At 48.1% G+C, this 18,071-nt stretch overlaps 1 long non-coding RNA gene across 1 annotated transcript; it reads right to left on the bottom strand.

The window, feature by feature from the left end:
* Positions 1-748: 748 nt before the first annotated feature.
* Positions 749-17,161, bottom strand: LOC141994328 (uncharacterized). Its single transcript, XR_012641097.1, has 3 exons — positions 17,041-17,161; positions 2,484-2,767; positions 749-880 (listed from the first exon to the last, which is right to left on the bottom strand). It is a non-coding gene; the product is annotated as an uncharacterized LOC141994328 (long non-coding RNA).
* Between the last annotated feature and the right edge of the window lie 910 nt (positions 17,162-18,071).

The raw sequence follows: 18,071 nt of genomic DNA, 5'->3' as shown, positions 1-18,071 counted from the left end.
GCCTATGTGCGGGAGCTCTAGGCCTAGCACCCCACAAGGGAAGGGGAAGAATGCATGGGGGAGATCTAGCCCCAGCCCCCTGTGGGGTTTATATAACATTTTGTCTCCTGAACTTCCCCAGATACAGAGGTATTTGGATCTGTGCTTTTGCCCAGGCCCTCTCTAGGTAGCAATAATCTAGCTATTGCCACACCTTGTCTTGGCCCCTCATCCCCCTGCCCAGAGGCCAGGCAGCACTGAGATGAACTCACCCAGGGATGGTGATCTGAGATATTCTGCACACACTCACTTGTGAGGGTTTCTTTCATCTTGTTATGCCAAAAGAGACCGCAGTTCCTTTAAGGCTTCAGAGCTGCCTGCATAGCGCACAGAGCAGGGACCCTTCACAAGCGGCATTTCCTGCTCTGATCTCAGCTTGGGTCAAGGTTGCAGCCCTGTGATCTATAGAACCTTGTTTAGTAAATCACAAGCTACTGAAAAATACCCAGATTTGCTCCCTCTGGCTCCCGGCAGCATCTCACTAATATTAATAAATTGGGCCTGCACATAGGCAGGACAAAGTCATCGGAAGGAGAAATAGCACCATATATCTTGATGTGTGGTAGCGTTTTATTGTGTGGTAGCGTTTTATTGTGTCTAGTGCACTGTATTTATGCTCAGATCTGTCTTCCCTCTCGACCACCCACACACCCTTGTAAGGACGAGAAGGAGAAAACTCACCCTGATTTTAGCATCTGCTCATGCAAGAGTGTGGCAACTTCTCCAGGTCTCTGGGTCATTGAAATGGAGCGCGGCTTCTCAGTCTCCTATTTCGTGCTGACTTCCCCCACCCGGTCCTGCTTCTCTGGTGCCAATTCACCCGCCCGGAGTAACGACTGGGCTAAAGGCCACAGAAAAGGGAAGGAAGATTATTTGAGAGAGAGTCTAAAAGACAGACTTGTGGAACAAAGGAGGGACATTTATCTGCATTCCCAATGGGCAAAATTGCTTCATTGCAGCACCCATGTAAACTCACTGCATCTATGGATTGCATGGCATTTGTTTACAAACCACCCTTTTCCCTTAACATCAGGCCTGGATTTATCTGACTTGATGTAACGAGTCAAATCATGAATGTGAATTAGTACCCGAGTATCCAGCGTAAAATACCTGCTCCCTGCGGGGGGGGGCTGGACTTCCACTCTCCACCCTCTGGCATGTTGCAATATTGCACTACTATGCATTTTTAAAACTCTTCTATGTGCTGCATAATGAGCAATGACCATATTTAGTCCCCTAAAAGACTGGGATTAGGAGATGTCATTTATCAAAGCTATTGCCAGAAACTGTGGGCAGCCTCAATTACTTTTAAAAAACCAGACAAGCCTACTGCTGTTTGGGGAGTATATTGTAAATGCTGGAGAGCTGCCTGGCTGAGGAGAGCAACCAGAAGGACTTTTGTGACGTGGGTCCCAATGACGGACAGATTGGCAAAGGACTATAATGTGTAACTCCTGCACTGCGTGCAGAGACCCTTGCGCTGCCTCTTGGCACATAAGAGCAGAAGGAAAGACCTCCTCTGGCTCCTGGCTGGCAGCAGACACCCGGCACTGCAGGCAGGAAGCTGCTAGTACAGGGGTGGCCAAACTTACTGGCCCACTGAGCCGCATACAACAGTCTTCAGAAGTTCGAGAGCTGGAGCACACCTGCTGGGCGTCAGGGCTCGGGGCTTCAGCCCCACTCCTGCTGGAGCCCCGAGCCCCGGCAGGTGAGCACCACAGGGCTGAAGCCCTGAGACCCCCCTCCCCGCTGGACAGAAGCTCCTACTCCACCACCCCACTGCAAGGCAAAGGTCCATCTCCAATGGGCACGTTTCGATGTCTGACTGTCCCACCCATCTGTGGGACTGACCTGAGCCCCATCACCATAATGTCTCGGCACTCAGTCTTTAATGCATTCACCCCACAATGCCCCACAGGAAACACGCATACTCTGTAGGGCTGTTTCAGCTGGAAATTCTTTTAGTAATTTCCTGTTCTACGCTATGGTGTAGGTTAGCCAGGCCATGTGAGAAGGTTGCTGCACTTCACCCCCACACTGACTGTCTCTCAGTAGCAGAGGAGGTGATAATGTACTGTATAGGGAACATTTAGGAAGGGCTTTGATGATCTCACTGTTGCATTATCCTCCCTCAGGAATGAACCGCTTGGGTTCAGCTTTCCCACAGACTGGTCTGCAGCGCAGAATGCGCCAAATTGCCCAGACCTGGGTAACTGGCCTCTCACATTTGTATAACGAAACGGACAATAGGAGACAAGTGTCCTAAGAGAAGAACTGCTTTGTGCATCAAAGGGTACCGGCATTAATAACAGCTTGGCTGAAAGTGTAATTTACTATTTAGGGTTAGACTCTACTATAAGGGGTGTATATTTTTGATTAGGGATTTGAAATTAACTGAGTTACACTATGACAGAGTGTTTGTTTCCATACATTACACAGAATACCTGTACACAAGGGAAGAGGTTTCTGAAATTGGCAAGTGATTGTAGACAGAGATACATTATATCTTCCATCCCATAACATCATCAGTGAATCCATCTTGCTGGTGACACCTCCATCCTTACAGATTCTTGCTGATTAGAACCTGAAGCAAGCTGCAGTTGCTGCACCAATGGTCGAGTGTGTATTACAGCATCCTGGTATCAAAGGCATCACTGCATCTTCATGACTCAGACCAAGTTGGAATACACGTATCACTGTCCGTTCCAGGGTGCAGAATGGCAAACACCTGCAAGCGGCAGGGAAGATCTATCACTTGGAGGCCCCAAATGTCTCAGAGCACATATGTTAAAGAGATAAAATAATTTTTTTCTGATTAGATACCAGCACTTTATTGAATAAAGTTTAAAATTCTCACCCTGCCTCAATCCATCTTTGCAACCACTGCTGTACTTTTTCATTTTTACTTTGGAGAGGATGAAAATGCAGGAAGAGTAGATAAAGCATTTACCTTATTTGAATTTCACTTATGCCCCATAATTCTTTGCAGAGGTCAAGGAGAAAATGACAGGTGAAAAATGTGCTTTTGAATCAGCAACCTGAAGGCTTAGGAAAATACATTTCCACACCATTAACATATAGGTTGAGAGGAAAAAAGCAGGCCTAGTCTGCTGAAGCGATAGTGTGCGATGCTGAACGGCATGGCCCGGACAGTCAGCAAGAATACAAGAGGCACAGAGATTTAATTGGTACATTGTAAACAGTCCATTTTAAACCCAGTTTATGTTTTCATGGAAGGAGTTTAAACCCTTTCCCCCCAAACAAATAACCCAAGTGAGCAATATCAGAGCCACGCAGAACTATTTGCCTCCTTTCTGCAGTTCCCAGCAGTTTTGATTTAAAGTCAGTCACGCTGGAATTTAAGGTCTTGTCCAAGTGGAGAAAATGACCAGAAGAGCTATTGTGGAATAAGCTGCTCTGCAGTAGTGATTCTGAAAAACCATGTGGGCCTCTATTCCGGAACAAAAGTCAATTCCTTCTGGAATATTTAGTGCACTTCCAAAGCAGAGTAAATATTCTGGAACAGAGTGTCCACAGGGGGAGCTAGTCCAGAATAGCTATTTTGGGCAATTTCCCTGTGCAGGTTAGCTCTGAGAGCCACAAAACCTGGGCCAACAATCTTGTATGGTGAAGTGACACAAAAGTACAATTATTAATTATTATTTAGTTCTTGTGTTACCATAGCACCTAGGAGAGCTTCAATTTGGGCCAGCAGGGAAGGTCAGATTTGGTGCCATCCCGTCTTTTGCGTGCACTCGATCAGCTGTATTTATGTCACTGAGGGCCTTTTCTCTAATGTGGCTGCCGCAGACTCACCCCGCCTGGATCCATTTATTCATATTTATTAATTGTTTGATTTTCTACTGAATCTCAGCGCTGCCTGTTGTGACACTGTTAAACTGCATCTGCGGTGTCCTGAGGCCAGCTCCTGCTGGGTCGATTGCAGGCTCAGTGTCTACAATTAGCACAAGTTAGGGAGTCTCGTTAATTAGTGGCTGAACAGCCCGAGGTGCCATTTATTTTCTTTATGAACAGAGCATATTGCAGTTTAAGACTGTGGGAGCTATAAATAAGCTCAGGATTCACTTGGAGTCTATCACAGAGATTTACTGAGTTCCAAAGTTTTAATTTGACTAATGAGATCCAACTTTCTTGCTGCACCAGACTGTGGGCTGTGTATATTAATATCACTTACTGAAAACTCCGGAGAGGCGTCAGAAAGCATCTTGAACGGAGAGTGGCAGCAGGCACGCATTCCCACCCTACGCCCCAAAAACAAAACAACAACTCAAACCAGCTTTAGGATTTAATTACACAGATATTTTGTTGTTCTTTAGAATCAAGATCTCATATAATCAGGTGGCCCATGTGCAAAATAAACACGAGAAGTGAACATGCACCAGATCCCGGGAAGTTTGTCATCATGTATCAGTCCTCTGATTGTTTCAGGGAATACACCGAGAGGCTGACCGCCCATGCCACTCTGCAGAAGTGAATCTCCAGGGACTATGAAAGCAGCTGAGCCCAGAGGGTCCCAGCATGTACAGTAGATTCCTTCAATACAGGAAAGACACATGAAAGGAATTGACTCCCCCACGTCTTCAAAGCATCAAGGCTGAATTCAGATGATTTTAAAGTCCACAATCAGCTCTGATTTTTCAGCTCCGTTCTCTGAAATCCCAGCAAATTATGGCTTAACCCTGACCTGGACAGCTCCCCCGTTGTCCTGGCCAGAGGAGAAGGCTGTGTTCTGATACAGCCCCTTCCACCCAGACACCTCCAGCTGCTTCACCAAAGAGGTTAGGTAGCATCATACCCATTTTACTGCAGGGAAAATTGAGGAACAGAGGGGGGGATGGCTTGTCTGAGGGCATAGAGCGAGTATCAGACTCTAAAACAGAGCCCAGGGGTCCTGACTCCCAGCCCTTTGGTCTAACAGGAATGTCACTTCCTGGACACTCAGATGTTTCCAGACTGCGCCCAGCATCCTGGGGTGCCTTTGCTGAGTCCCTGGCCCAATGTCTGCAGCCCCTCTGAAGGGGATGGGCCCCTGTGTTCTGTGGCACAAGGAAGAGACATCATTAGCCCCTCCGCACAGTGGGCTGGGCCTGGCAGTTCAGACCTGGCACCTCCGGGCCTGCCATGTCAGTTAGGAAAGTTAAAAAACTTGCTTGAGCCCCGGCAGCTCTTTCATTGCAAATGAAGGACTGAATGCTGCCCACTCCCGACAGATTTCTCAGTATCTGTGTGTGAACCTCGGTCTGGCCCAAGCAGCCCTAATTTTTGAGGGTTCTGCTTCCTGTATGTGATTTTGAGCTCATTGTGGCAGCTAATCATCCCCTTTCTGATGGAAAATAACTGTAATAATTACAACAATGTGCCATCACGTGTTCGTGTTTAAAACTAGAACTCTGTCTGTTGTGCTGTTTGCTGTGTCAGAGCCACCAGAGTACCTGGAACATGCTGACAGCCCAAACTTCAAGGGCTGCTTCATCAGGAGATTTTCTGATTTTTTGGTCACCGTTTGGCAGGAGTCCTGCCTCACCCTGCTTGCAGCTTCTCTCCATCTTTCTCATGGCCACAAACACCTTGTCTTTCTCTCTTTGTTAGTTCTGTGCTACCTACCCCCATCCCAGTGCAGGAGAAGTACCATAAACCAGTTCTAGTCAGGTCTTTCCCAGCCCATCACCAGACCAGTGCCAACAACTCTTGCAGATACTATTATCTACTGTTCAGCCAAGTCTGTAGAATTCACACTTTTATTTTGTTGGCTGGCTTGGACATTATTTATGTACAGGTTTCAGAGTAGCAGCCTTGTTAGTCTGTATTTGCAAAAAGAAAAGGAGGACTTGTGGCACCTTAGAGACTAACCAATTTATTTGAGCACAAGCTTTCGTGAGCTACAGCTCACTTCATCGGATGCATGCAGTGGAAAATACAGTGGGGAGATTTGTATACATAGAGAACATGAAACAATGGGTGTTACCATACACACTGTAACGAGAGTGATCACTTAAGGTGAGCTATTACCAGCAGGAGAGCGGGGGGGAAAAACCTGTTGTAGTGATAATCAAGGTGGGCCATTTCCAGCAGTTGACAAGAACATCTGAGGAACACTGGGGGGTGGAGGGAGGGAATAAACACGGGGAAATAGTTTTACTTTGTGTAATGACCCATCCACTCCCAGTCTCTATTCAAGCCTAAGTTAATTGTATCCAGTTTGCAAATTCATTCCAATTCAGCAGTCTCTCATTGGAGTCTGGTTTTGAAGTTTTTTTGTTGAAGAATTGCCACTTCTAGGTCTGTAATTGAGTGACCAGGGAGATTGAAGTGTTCTCCCTCTGGTTTTTGAATGTTATAATTCTTGACGTCTGATTTGTGTCCATTTATTCTTTTATGTAGAGACTGTCCAGTTTGGCCAATGTACATGGGGACAATGTATACCTTCAAATCAGCGGCACTGCTATGGGTACCCGCATGGCCCCACAGTATGCCAACATTTTTATGGCTGATTTAGAACAACGCTTCCTCAGCTCTCATCCCCTAATGCCGCTACTCTACTTGCGCTACATTGATGACATCTTCATCATCTGGACCCATGGAAAAGAAGCCCTTGAGGAATTCCACCATGATTTCAACAATTTCCATCCCACCATCAACCTCAGCCTGGACCAGTCCACACAAGAGATCCACTTCCTGGGCACTCCGGTGCTAATAAGCGATGGTCACATAAACACCACCCTATCCCGGAAACCTACTGACTGCTATTCCTACCTACATGCCTCCAGCTTTCACCCTGACCACACCACATGATCCATCGTCTACAGCCAAGCTCTGCGATACAACCGCATTTGCTCCAACCCCTCAGACAGAGACAAACACCTACACGATCTCTATCAAGCATTCTTACAACTACAATACCCACCTGCTGAAGTGAAGAAACAGATTGACAGAGCCAGAAGAGTTCCCAGAAGTCACCTGCTACAGGACAGGCCCAACAAAGATAATAACAGAACGCCACTAGCCGTCACCTTCAGCCCCCAACTCAAACCTCTCCAACACATCATCAAGGATCTACAACCTATCCTGAAGGACGGCCCATCACTCTCACAGATCTTGGGAGACAGGCCAGTCCTTGCCTACAGACAGCCCCCCAACCTGAAGCAAATACTCACCAGCAACCACACACCACACAACAGAACCACTAACCCAGGAACCTATCCTTGCAACAAAGCCCGTTGCCAACTGTGTCCACATATCTATTCAGGGGCACCGTCATAGGACATAATCACATCAGCCACACTATCAGAGGCTCGTTCACCCGCACATCTACCAATGTGCCAGCAATGCCCCTCTGCCATGTACATTGGCAAAACTGGACAGTCTCTACATAAAAGAATAAATGGACACAAATCAGACGTCAAGAATTATAACATTCAAAAACCATTTTGAGAACACTTCAACCTCCCTGGACATTCAATTACAGACCTAAAAGTGGCAATTCTTCAACAAAAAAACTTCAAAACCAGACTCCAACGAGAGACTGCTGAATTGGAATGAATTTGCAAACTGGATACAATTAACTTAGGCTTGAATAGAGAGTGGGAGTGGATGGGTCATTACACAAAGTAAAACTATTTCCCCATGTTTATTCCCCCGCCCACCCTCCACTGTTCCTCAGACGTTCTTGTCAACTGCTGGAAATGGCCCACCTTGATTATCACTACAAAAGGTTTTTTCCCCCCGCAATTCTCCCGCTGGTAATAGCTCACCTTAAGTGATCACTCTCGTTACAGTGTGTATGGTAACACCCATTGTTTCATGTTCTCTATGTATATAAATCTCCTCACTGTATTTTCCACTACATGCATCCGATGAAGTGAGCTGTAGCTCACGAAAGCTTATGCTCAAATAAATTTGTTAGTCTCTAAGGTGCCACAGGTCCTCCTTTTCTTTTTATTTATGTACAGTATCATGCCCCTATTCCAACCCCCCCTTGCAAACCTTAAGAGGGCAGTTGTTAGACAGAACCCTAATCTCCAGTGGGTTGGACCTCTTCAGAAAATATGACCCTACACTACCCCCGCTGCTGTGAGTTTTTGCCCTGGTTTTACCTCCTCGCATACAGGGCAGGGGGAAACTGATCTTCAGCACCCCAATTTCCTGCTGATTCAGACTCTTTCATTTCAACACAGCAACAAACTTCTTCATCGAGTTGGGAAAGAATATTTTGTATCTTCACCTTTGCTGCTCCAAGAATGTTTGCTCTCAATTTATTTCTGTGCCTCTTGTCTTCTCAGCAATTGCATCTCTTGCTCCAAGTTCTGCTCATTTTCTGTTCCTTATTGTGATTTTTCTTTAATTTCATCGCATCCCCCGCACTCCCCAATCACACATTTCATCTCTTCTGCTTCCCTGTTTCCTATAATATGTGATTTCTTTATCTTAATTGTATCACCCAGTCATCTGGTTCCAGGATGGCATCTCTTTACCTCACACTAAAGTCCCTTTAATCATTACTGCTTCTGGCATGTATAATAATAGCAGACACAAGTTGTTAGCTTTCACCTTCCAGTTACATTCACACATTTTTAATGTAAGGATTAATGACAACACATACACTGAAAACCCTCCCAGATGACAACGCCAGGCAGACTGGGAGAAGAAACCTACCGCTCCAGCGTTCTTCTCCTCCTGGGTGACCAGAAACAGGCGATCAAGGCAGCAATATGGAAATCCAACACATGCCAAGTGGGGTGGGGGATTTCCTCCTCCAGGAACAGGGACCTCAGGTGGGGCCCTGCAACTTGCAGGGTGGCAGGCAGGCGGGTAATGCTCCTGAGGAGGCAGAGCGCTCCTGGGCTGGCTGTAGCCAGAGAAGCCCACTAGCTGTGTAGCCCAGCTCCTTTGGATGACAGAGTCCTCGCCAACACATAAAAATCTGCGTTTGCTGCACCCCACATTCCCACCATGGCCTCTCCCTCAGCCCTGCTGCGTCACACAGAACCCTGCAGCTCCCACTCGAACCCTGAATGAAGGAAGTTCTGTCCTCCCCAGCCACCCCCAGATTCCGAGGGGCCTGTTTGTGCACACATTGTCCTCGCGCACGGGAGGCTCTTCTCCCGCAGCTCCACCAACCGGGCCCCTCTGAAATTCCCTCGTCTGCAGAAAAAGAAACTTCCGGGAGTTTTGCGAATTACAGAGGAAATGAAAAGAGAAACTTCCCTGCCTCCCCGCAGCGCCCCGAACTGGGCTGCACCATCTCTGCACAGCGCTCACGCCTCCAGGTGTGTGGAACACTCACTGCCACCGACCCAGTGACAGAACAGCAGGGCTTGGGAGACATGAATCGCGAGCAGGGTGGGATCGTGTTACACTATAGAGCAGGCCCTAGCAGGCCTCTGGGGATGAATAACTCAAGCTTACCCCCTCAGGTTTAGTGTGCATGATTCCTTGGTGAGCAGCGGCGCAGTGATTATCAGGAATGCAGAGAGACGAGACACCAGCAGCAAAACTTTGGAACAAGCTTCTGGAGCTGCTGGTAATGGTCAGTGCATTTCTGCTCCTCCCAGGAGGCTGGAGGCTCCCAGGCTGGTGCATTTACCTGGTGATTATCTTTGCCCAGCGGAAGGCAGAAGTAAGGTGATAACTATGTTCTTCAATTGTTTTCTTCTGTCTGTCTCTGCACGAGCATCCACGGTACTAGTAGTAAAATGTCGCTGTCTCCAGTCTGCTTCAGCAGATGTTCGTGCTGCTGTGCTAACCCTGGTGCTTCACAGTACCTGCTCCACTTCTCCTCTGGACAGCCATAAAGGCCCCGCACTAGAGTATCTGCAAGATACAGTCATTCTGGACAGTCCTCTGAAAACTTCCACGCAACGTACAGCAGTCAAAAGGGCTAGCAGTATGTTAGGAATTATTAGGAAAAGGGATAGAAAGTAAGACAGAAAATATTATAATGCCACTATATAAATCCATTCTGTGCCCACACTTTGCATAGTGTGTCCAGTTCTGGTCATCCTAGCTCAAAAAGGATACAGTGGAACTGGAAAAGGTTCAGAGAAGAACAGCAAAGATGATCCAGGGTCTGGAAAGGCTTCCATACGAGGAGAGACCAAAAAGATTAGGACTGTTTAGCTTAGAAAGAGATGACTATGGGGGGACATGAGAGAGGTCTATGAAATTATGAATGATGTGGGAAAAGTGAATAGAGAATTGTATTTACCGTTTCACGCAACACAAAAACCAGGGCTGACCAATTAAATAAACAGGCAGCAGGTTTAATACAAACAAGAGGAAATACTTTTACATACTATGCACAACTAACCTGCGGAACTCATTGCCATGGGATGTTGTGATTGCCAGAAATATAACTGGGTTCCAAAGAGAACTGGATATGTTCCTGGAGAGGATAGGACCATCAATGACTCTTAGCCAAGATGGTCAGGGACACAAGCCCATGCTCTAAACATTTGACTGCCAGAAGCCAGGAGTGCATCACTCCATAAGTGCCCTGATCTGTACTCTCCCCGTGAAGCTCTGCGGGCCACTGTTGGGGACAGGCTACTGGGCAAGATGGGTCATGGTCTGACCCAGTATGGTGGCTCTGAAGTTCCTAACTTAGCTGTGCAACGTCTTACCCTATGTATGGAGGAATCTTCAGAAGCTGGGCAGCAGCTTCCCTTCATCGGGGCATGAAGCAGGAGACCTGCTTTGTCAGATACTAAATTTACCATCTAGCAATGCAGCAAATCCTCAAAGGCTTCCTTCCTACCCCCAGTGGAAGGCATTTTGCTTGGAATGGATCCCCCATGAAGCATTATTCTCCCTTAATCGAAACTATTCTAACCTCTGGATAGATCAGGCTAATGGGCGCAGAGCTCGTGAATGAAACGTAATGTGTCTAAGTTTGCGTGCACAGAAATAATTTCTATGCTAAACATAATTTCAGTGCCACTGATATAGCTAGTACAGTAGAGGAAAAGGCGCTAGGTGTATCAACAGACATAGCATCGACCTTTGTGCTCTGATCTGCAGCCACCAGACAGACTGTTAACAGGATCTTGACTTGTTCTGAGGTGGGTCTGTTACACAAATCTGAGGATATTGTGCTGTGCTGACCCTGTATAAATCAGATGTGCAGTGGAGTGTCGTCTGGATTGGTCACTGGATTTGAACAAAGACAGAGCTAAACTGGGGTATGAACAGTGTAGGGTAATGGATTCTATGTTAAGGAAGGGGACTATACAACAGGAAGGCTGACAGAACTGGGATTATTTAAGATGGAGAGAAGCCCTAGAAGGGTTGTTAAAGTTGCTATATTTCAACTAACTAGTAGACACTATAAGAGATTCTTACTTGTCTGTTTGAGGTCCCTGGACAGCCCAGAGCTAAGGGACAGAGGTTCCAGTTCAGGAGAAATATGCTCTGTGCAGCTCTAGGGCAGGGACCATCTTTTTGTTCTGGGTTTGTACAGCGCCTAGCACCATAGGATCCTGGCCTGATGCCTAGGCACTACGATAACACAAACAATAAATAATAGCAAGGTGTTATTCTACAGGGAGAGGAGCTCTCCCAGCCCCTCCATACTGACTATGGAATTGTGTGCTTGGGGAGTTGTTTTTGTTTTTCACCTCCTCTGGAAAAACTCTGCTTTACCAGGCTTTAGAAAGTTTAAAATGTCGTCACTTTAAAGGTACACAGACGAGGGCAGAGCCAGGGATGGAGCAGCTGTCAAACATTTCCAGACATGAAGGCCCCTCGGCTGCTTCTGAACTGGAACAATTTTGTACATACAGGAAAAGAGGGGAAGCCTTTGTTTAATGATTAGAAAGCAAACAGAGGGTATGCAACTAAAGGCGAGTGATAAGAAGTAAACAAGAGCATTAATTCTCTGAGATGCCTGCACACCCATGCCAGGAGGAGTGGTAACAAGCAAGGAAAACTCACCGGAACACTAAATGATGCGATTTTGACTCACCAGCCTAACTGGAAGGTCATGTTTCCCACAGCCGATCGCTAATGCTGCTTGGGGCACAACGTGCACAGGGAAGCCAGACAGGCGAGAAGGTGGGTGTTGGCGCTGTCAAAAGTATTTACAAAGCCAGGGAAGCAGGATTTGATGATAGTCAAGAGGGAAGCAGTGAGAAACTCTGGGTAACGATACATGATATGAATCTCAAAGGAGCAAGTGCACTGAATATGTGTGCTCAGTCCCCCGTGCTGGGAGACAAGCTGGACAAACACCTCCTGGACCAGCTACCAAGAGGTTTGAAGCCACCACACTCGAGCGGGACATTAGCTATCCAGACACCAGCTAAGTGACAAACACGGCTCATCATGCGTTGCCCCAAAGTCCCAGAGAACACAGCTCCATGGAGCAGAGAGTAGATGCCCGGGGAGCAGAAAGCATCCTGGATCTATGCCTGTCCCGGAAGGGACAAGCTGACCGAGGATGAGAATGCACTGGGGGGGCAGTGGCCAGGAGCTGAATGGAGGGTCACAGAGCACAGCAGGACTAGGGGATCAGCTTTCAGAGAGTCAGTGGGGAGAATAAGAAGTGTAAGGCCCCATTGTGCAATCAGTTGTTAGCACTTCTGCCCTCCCTCCCACGTGGGGTCACGTGGGGGAGACAGACAGCAGGAAACGTTTGCAGGACTGGGCTGTCAGTGAGTAAGGTGTCGCACAAGGCAAGGCAATCCATCAGTGAAACCGTGCTGTGTGCAAATGAATTTCTGGGCCAGAGATTCTGGTTTGCTGAAAATGCACTCTGCTCCCTGTGGGGTTAGAACGAAACGCTGCTTTCCCTCTCTGAAGGAGAGTCTCTGAGGACACCAGCTAGTACCAGAACAGGGCTTTCAGGGGTCATGGCCAGTAGGTCTGATCCACTGGTAATGAAAGCACCCGCTGAGCCTCCGTGTTCAAAAATCTCCGCAGCTTGGGGCTGCTCTAAGGCACTGAAAGAACTGAACAGTGACAATGCTCGTCTCACGCCTCCTGATTCACACACATGAAATGCACACGCTGGTGTGGTTTAAATTCTGTGTATCCAAGACATGCCGATGTATTCAAATATTTCTTACATGCAAATAGAACTCCATGTAATCCATTCCCAGCAGCCATAACTTCAACTGACAGCTACTCAAAACGGGGGGAAACAGCTGTGGGCATGACAAACACAGTGAAACACACTGCTAGCCACCGTGGAAAGAGAGGAGGCAAGTGCTGGGTGAAACTTCGACGGACCAGGAAAGGCCGGGTCTGACTGTAAAGAGCTAGGGCTGTGACCCTGAGCCCCAGGGATCAGCATTTCTAGTCTCCCCTCTTTAAAACAAGGGCGGGGGCTCAGCAGGGGCAACAAGGGCCCCATTCTGGAGCATTGCGGGCACCAATGAGGAGTCTTCTGGGATGTGACCAGCATTACAGGGCCACGTTCCCTCCATTCTGTCTCCCCCATTACGGGGCCACATTCCCTCTATTCTCTGACCCCATTACAGGGCCACGTTCCCTCCTAGAAAGACGCTGCCTCTCTGCCAGATACATTCCCAACAGTGGAGCACCATGGGCCCAGCACTGTCCCGCTCAGCCTGGTTCCTTTGGGGCGTGATGCTTCTGTGCAGTGGTCACAGTGGCCTGGTGCTGTCAGCCTGGTTCCCCAACACGTGTGTGTTCAGGATGCCTAAACCACAGCAAGCTGCACATCCCCTGAAGTCCGTCCTTGTCACCACCTAAGCCTATTTCTCTTCCCTGCCTGGGGTTCATGGCATCTACTTTTCACTCCCCATTGTCCCTTTCCATTGCAGATTTCCCAGGAGCCCTCTCCACGCAGTGTCCTTGCTCTGCCTTCTCCTGGCGAACCTGCCACCAGTGCTGGGCTCCCTGACCACATTTACCCTGGGATATTCCTCTTCCAGCTGCCAATCTGGAGGCCAGAGACACCGAGCTATGCAAAGAGCTGTGAGCAGGCACACCAGCCAGGAACGGTCCAATAAAACCCAAACTGCAGTTCAGCCCAAGGCCCTTTCCTCCAGCCATATTATTAACAGGGATGAAGAGGATCAAATTAACAAAGGACAGTGGCAGCAGTCCAGTCTGGCCTTTTCAGGTACAGTAAACTCCCCTAGGCAGGGCCCCATGAAAGGGCTTCCCTCAAAGTGTAACTCAAACCTCATCTGCCCCCATACTGAGCTCAGCCTAGCCCCTATATAGGTCCCAAAGGTGGTCACCTGATTCCCTGGGCACATGACCTCTGGCCTCTCAGTCTTTTGGGCGAACGACAGTTCCCAGAGTATCTGCTCTTAAAGGTCCCAAGGGTTGCCACACGTTTGTATCGTTTCTGTTCACCTGTATCTTTCCTAGTCCCGTATCCCTCAGAAGAGAAGTACGCAGAGATCTTCTCACCTCTGTTCACCAGCTCCAGCCGGCAGAGCACAGTCCCAGCAGCCACGAGGGTCAATGGCACATGTAGGGATTCAGAGCCAAAGCCCTCTTCAGATTCACGTCTACTGGCCGAAGATAACTGTAGGCCTTGAGTCCCAGGGAGAGATGTTGAGAACCCCCCCTAACCAAACTATCATGCAAATGACTGTCTCTGCCAGTCTCATAATTAACTTTGTCCCTCATAAAATGCAAATGACCAAACGGTTTCTCTTCAGAAGGGCCCGTGTGATTTGCACATCTGCTGCTGCCAGTGACTGATCTTCTCCTAATCTTGGACACTGTTTTACTGCCTCTGTTCACTAAAAAGGATCCCGTCTTCTCTGAAGCATCTTCCCTTACAAATTGCTGCAATCAGACCAGCTCTCACTCAGTCCATCAGTTTGAATTTCCCTGCTCTCAGAGCACTTCCCCGAGATTCCCAGCGCATCCTCAGCCTGAAACCGACTGAGTTCTTAATGCTTATTGTTTATTTTTATTTTATTTGTATTACCATAGCACCTGCATGTGATCACAAGGTTGAAATGTGATGACCAGTATCACTACCCACCTGGTAGTCTGGCTTTTACTGTTCGGTGCTTCTGCACCTGATGAGAGGGGCCCTAAGAACACTGTCCCACACAGAGCTTTGGTAACACATTGTGGCTGATGCTCAAAGGTCAGGCAATAATTTATGTTTCTTGGTGAGGGAAATTCACAAAAGAAATGTAGAAAGAGCCACATCCCAGCTGAATGTGTATGCAGCGGAGACCAGCATATGCAGAAGGAGGATGAACTAGCTCCTACAGAAAAAGAAAAGGAGGACTTGTGGCACCTTAGAGACTAACCAATTTATTTGAGCATGAGCTTTCGTGAGCTACAGCTCACTTCATCGGATGCATACTGTGGAAATTGCAGAAGACATTATATACACAGAGACCATGAAACAATACCTCCTCCCACCCCACTCTCCTGCTGGTAATAGCTTATCTAAAGTGATCATCAAGTTGGGCCATTTCCAGCACAAATCCAGGTTTTCTCACCCTCTGCCCCCCCCACACACAAACTCACTCTCCTGCTGGTAATAGCCTATCCAAAGTGACCACTCTCCCCACAATGTGCATGAAAATCAAGGTGGGCCATTTCCAGCACAAATACAGGTTCTCACCCCCCCTTCCCCCCCCCAAAAAAACACACACACACAAACTCACTCTCCTGCTGGCAATAGCTCATCCAAACTGACCACTCTCCCCACAATGTGCATGACAATCAAGGTGGGCCACTTCCAGCATAAATCCAAGTTTAACCAGAACGTATGGGGGGGGGTAGGTGGAGAGAGTGGTCAGTTTGGATGAGCTATTGCCAGCAGGAGAGTGAGTTTGTGTGTGTGTTTTTTTTGGGGGGGGGTGAGAACCTGTATTTGTGCTGGAAATGGCCCACCTTGATTTTCATGCACGTTGTAAGGAGAGTGGTCACTTTGGATAGGCTATTACCAGCAGGAGAGTGAGTTTGTGTGTGTGGCTTTTGGAGGGGGGTGAGGGGGTGAGAGAACCTGGATTCCTGCAGGAAATGGCCCACCTTGATTATCATACACATTGCGAAGAGAGTGGTCACTTTGGATGGGCTATTACCAGCAAGAGAGTGAGTTTGTGTGGGGGGGGCAGCGGGTGAGAAAACCTGGATTTGTGCTGGAAATGGCCCAACTTGATGATCACTTTAGATAAGCTATTACCAGCAGGAGAGTGGGGTGGGAGGAGGTATTGTTTCATGGTGTCTGTGTATATAATGTCTTCTGCAATTTCCACAGTATGCATCCGATGAAGTGAGCTATAGCTCACGAAAGCTCATGCTCAAATAAATTGGTTAGTCTCTAAGGTGCCACAAGTACTCCTTTTCTTTTTGCGAATACAGACTAACAGGGCTGTTACTCTGACTCCTACAGAAAGGAACAATGATGCAGATCAGAAGTTGATCAATCTACTTAATAGGCATCCCCAGGGGTTTTGCCATACCAAGCTTGGAAGGCTGGGGTGGGGGGTAAGTCCCAGAAGCAATTTGGAGTCATGTGGCTCTTCCCTAATGGACCTTGAAGAGTGGGGCATGAGCACAGCACCAGAAGTTGATACCTGGAAAGTGAGCATTGCTGACAGCAAGCCAAACGGTGGTCAGAGGAGAGGGTGGCTTTCATGAGATGTACGTGATTCACTTTCCTGCTTTCTCTCACAGGAAGCTGAGCCTCTGTCTCCCATTTCCCTCATTCAGAGTGTCGGTCTAGACATGGTAAGCAAATCATGTGTTTTGCTTTAACTCTGTTTTCTCTCTGTTCTTAATAAATCCTGGTTTTGTTAAGATCCTTGTAACCTGGGTAATGTCATGCCGGTGCAGCCGTCCCAGGGGAGGGAGAGCCTGAGGGAGCACCAAGGAGGAGTGCTGAGAAGAAGAGAGTTTCCAGAACGTGCACTCTCCCTGTCTCAGTCCCGGGGAGAAGAGAGGACTGGCGGGGTGCTGGACACACGCATGCGCTGTAAGAAAGGAAGGTTCCAGATCTAGGTCAGGCCAGCGAGAAGGAGGTCAGAGCTAACTTACTGTACAGTGCAATCCCCCGCCTCTCATGGGACTTGCTCCCAGGGGCTGAGGGAAGAGCTGAATGGCAGAAGACGATGCAGGCAAAGTTGTGATCAATCCTAGTGCCGACGCCTGGGGAACATGCTGGTCAGGTACACGCTGCAGAATTCAGTCCATTCGCTCAGTTTTGATTTTGGTGTCTGAAAAGGAGAAAAAACAAATTTTCAAGCTCCTTGTTGGCAGCTAGCAGCAGTGTTCAGTGCTGGGAACAAGACAGGCCTGGAGCACGGCAGGAAGCACAGAAAGAGGATGAGCCTTTGGGCTCGTTTATGAGGAACAAAATACTTCCTGGTCCATGTGCTGACACGGAGGCAGCTGTTTCCTCACACAAACCAAGGCCAATCATCGTTCTGTCAGCTGGGCTGTTCCTGCCTTAGACAGGAGTTGAAACATTCTTAAACATCCACTACGCTGCTAAGTTACTTGTGGCTGCTAAACTGTACTCTCTGTTGGAATGGACAATGAACGTCAGTGCTTGGCAGAGGGAGAGAGAGACGGGAGGGAGTTGTATGCCAGCATCACCGTTCAGCTTTCTTTACGTCTCACAGGGGCCATGCCATTACCAAAGCTCTAAACGTTTTCCTCTCACCAGCCCTTTGTCTTGGATTTAAGTTGCTAGTTGGCTTCTCTTAGGCAAAGCTTTCCTGTGAGGAACAGATATTATGTCTACACCACAGAGAGCCCTCGGGACATGGGGCACTAGGGGTTTACACAGGAAGAGAGGGGTGACTTTGCACACAGGGCTGGATGCCCTGCACCCGCTCCAGCGGAGGTGTCTGCACCAAACACCACAGGAGCAACAAAGCCAATTCATTTGCAACCCCAGGGGCCAGTCAGCGCTTGTGCCCATTAATAACACTATGTGTTCCCAAAAACACCCCTTGACAAGCAACCCCTGTGGCAGAGAGATCGCGCTGGCAGGGGCTGGGTAAGAAGCATACTTCCCCAGACCTCCCCAATGGCCTTCTCCCTCATCCAGATGTCTCCTCACC

This window comes from Natator depressus, chromosome 10, assembly GCF_965152275.1.
Source record: "Natator depressus isolate rNatDep1 chromosome 10, rNatDep2.hap1, whole genome shotgun sequence".
NCBI lineage: Eukaryota > Metazoa > Chordata > Testudines > Cheloniidae > Natator > Natator depressus.
This window is presented reverse-complemented; position numbering and strand designations above follow the sequence as displayed.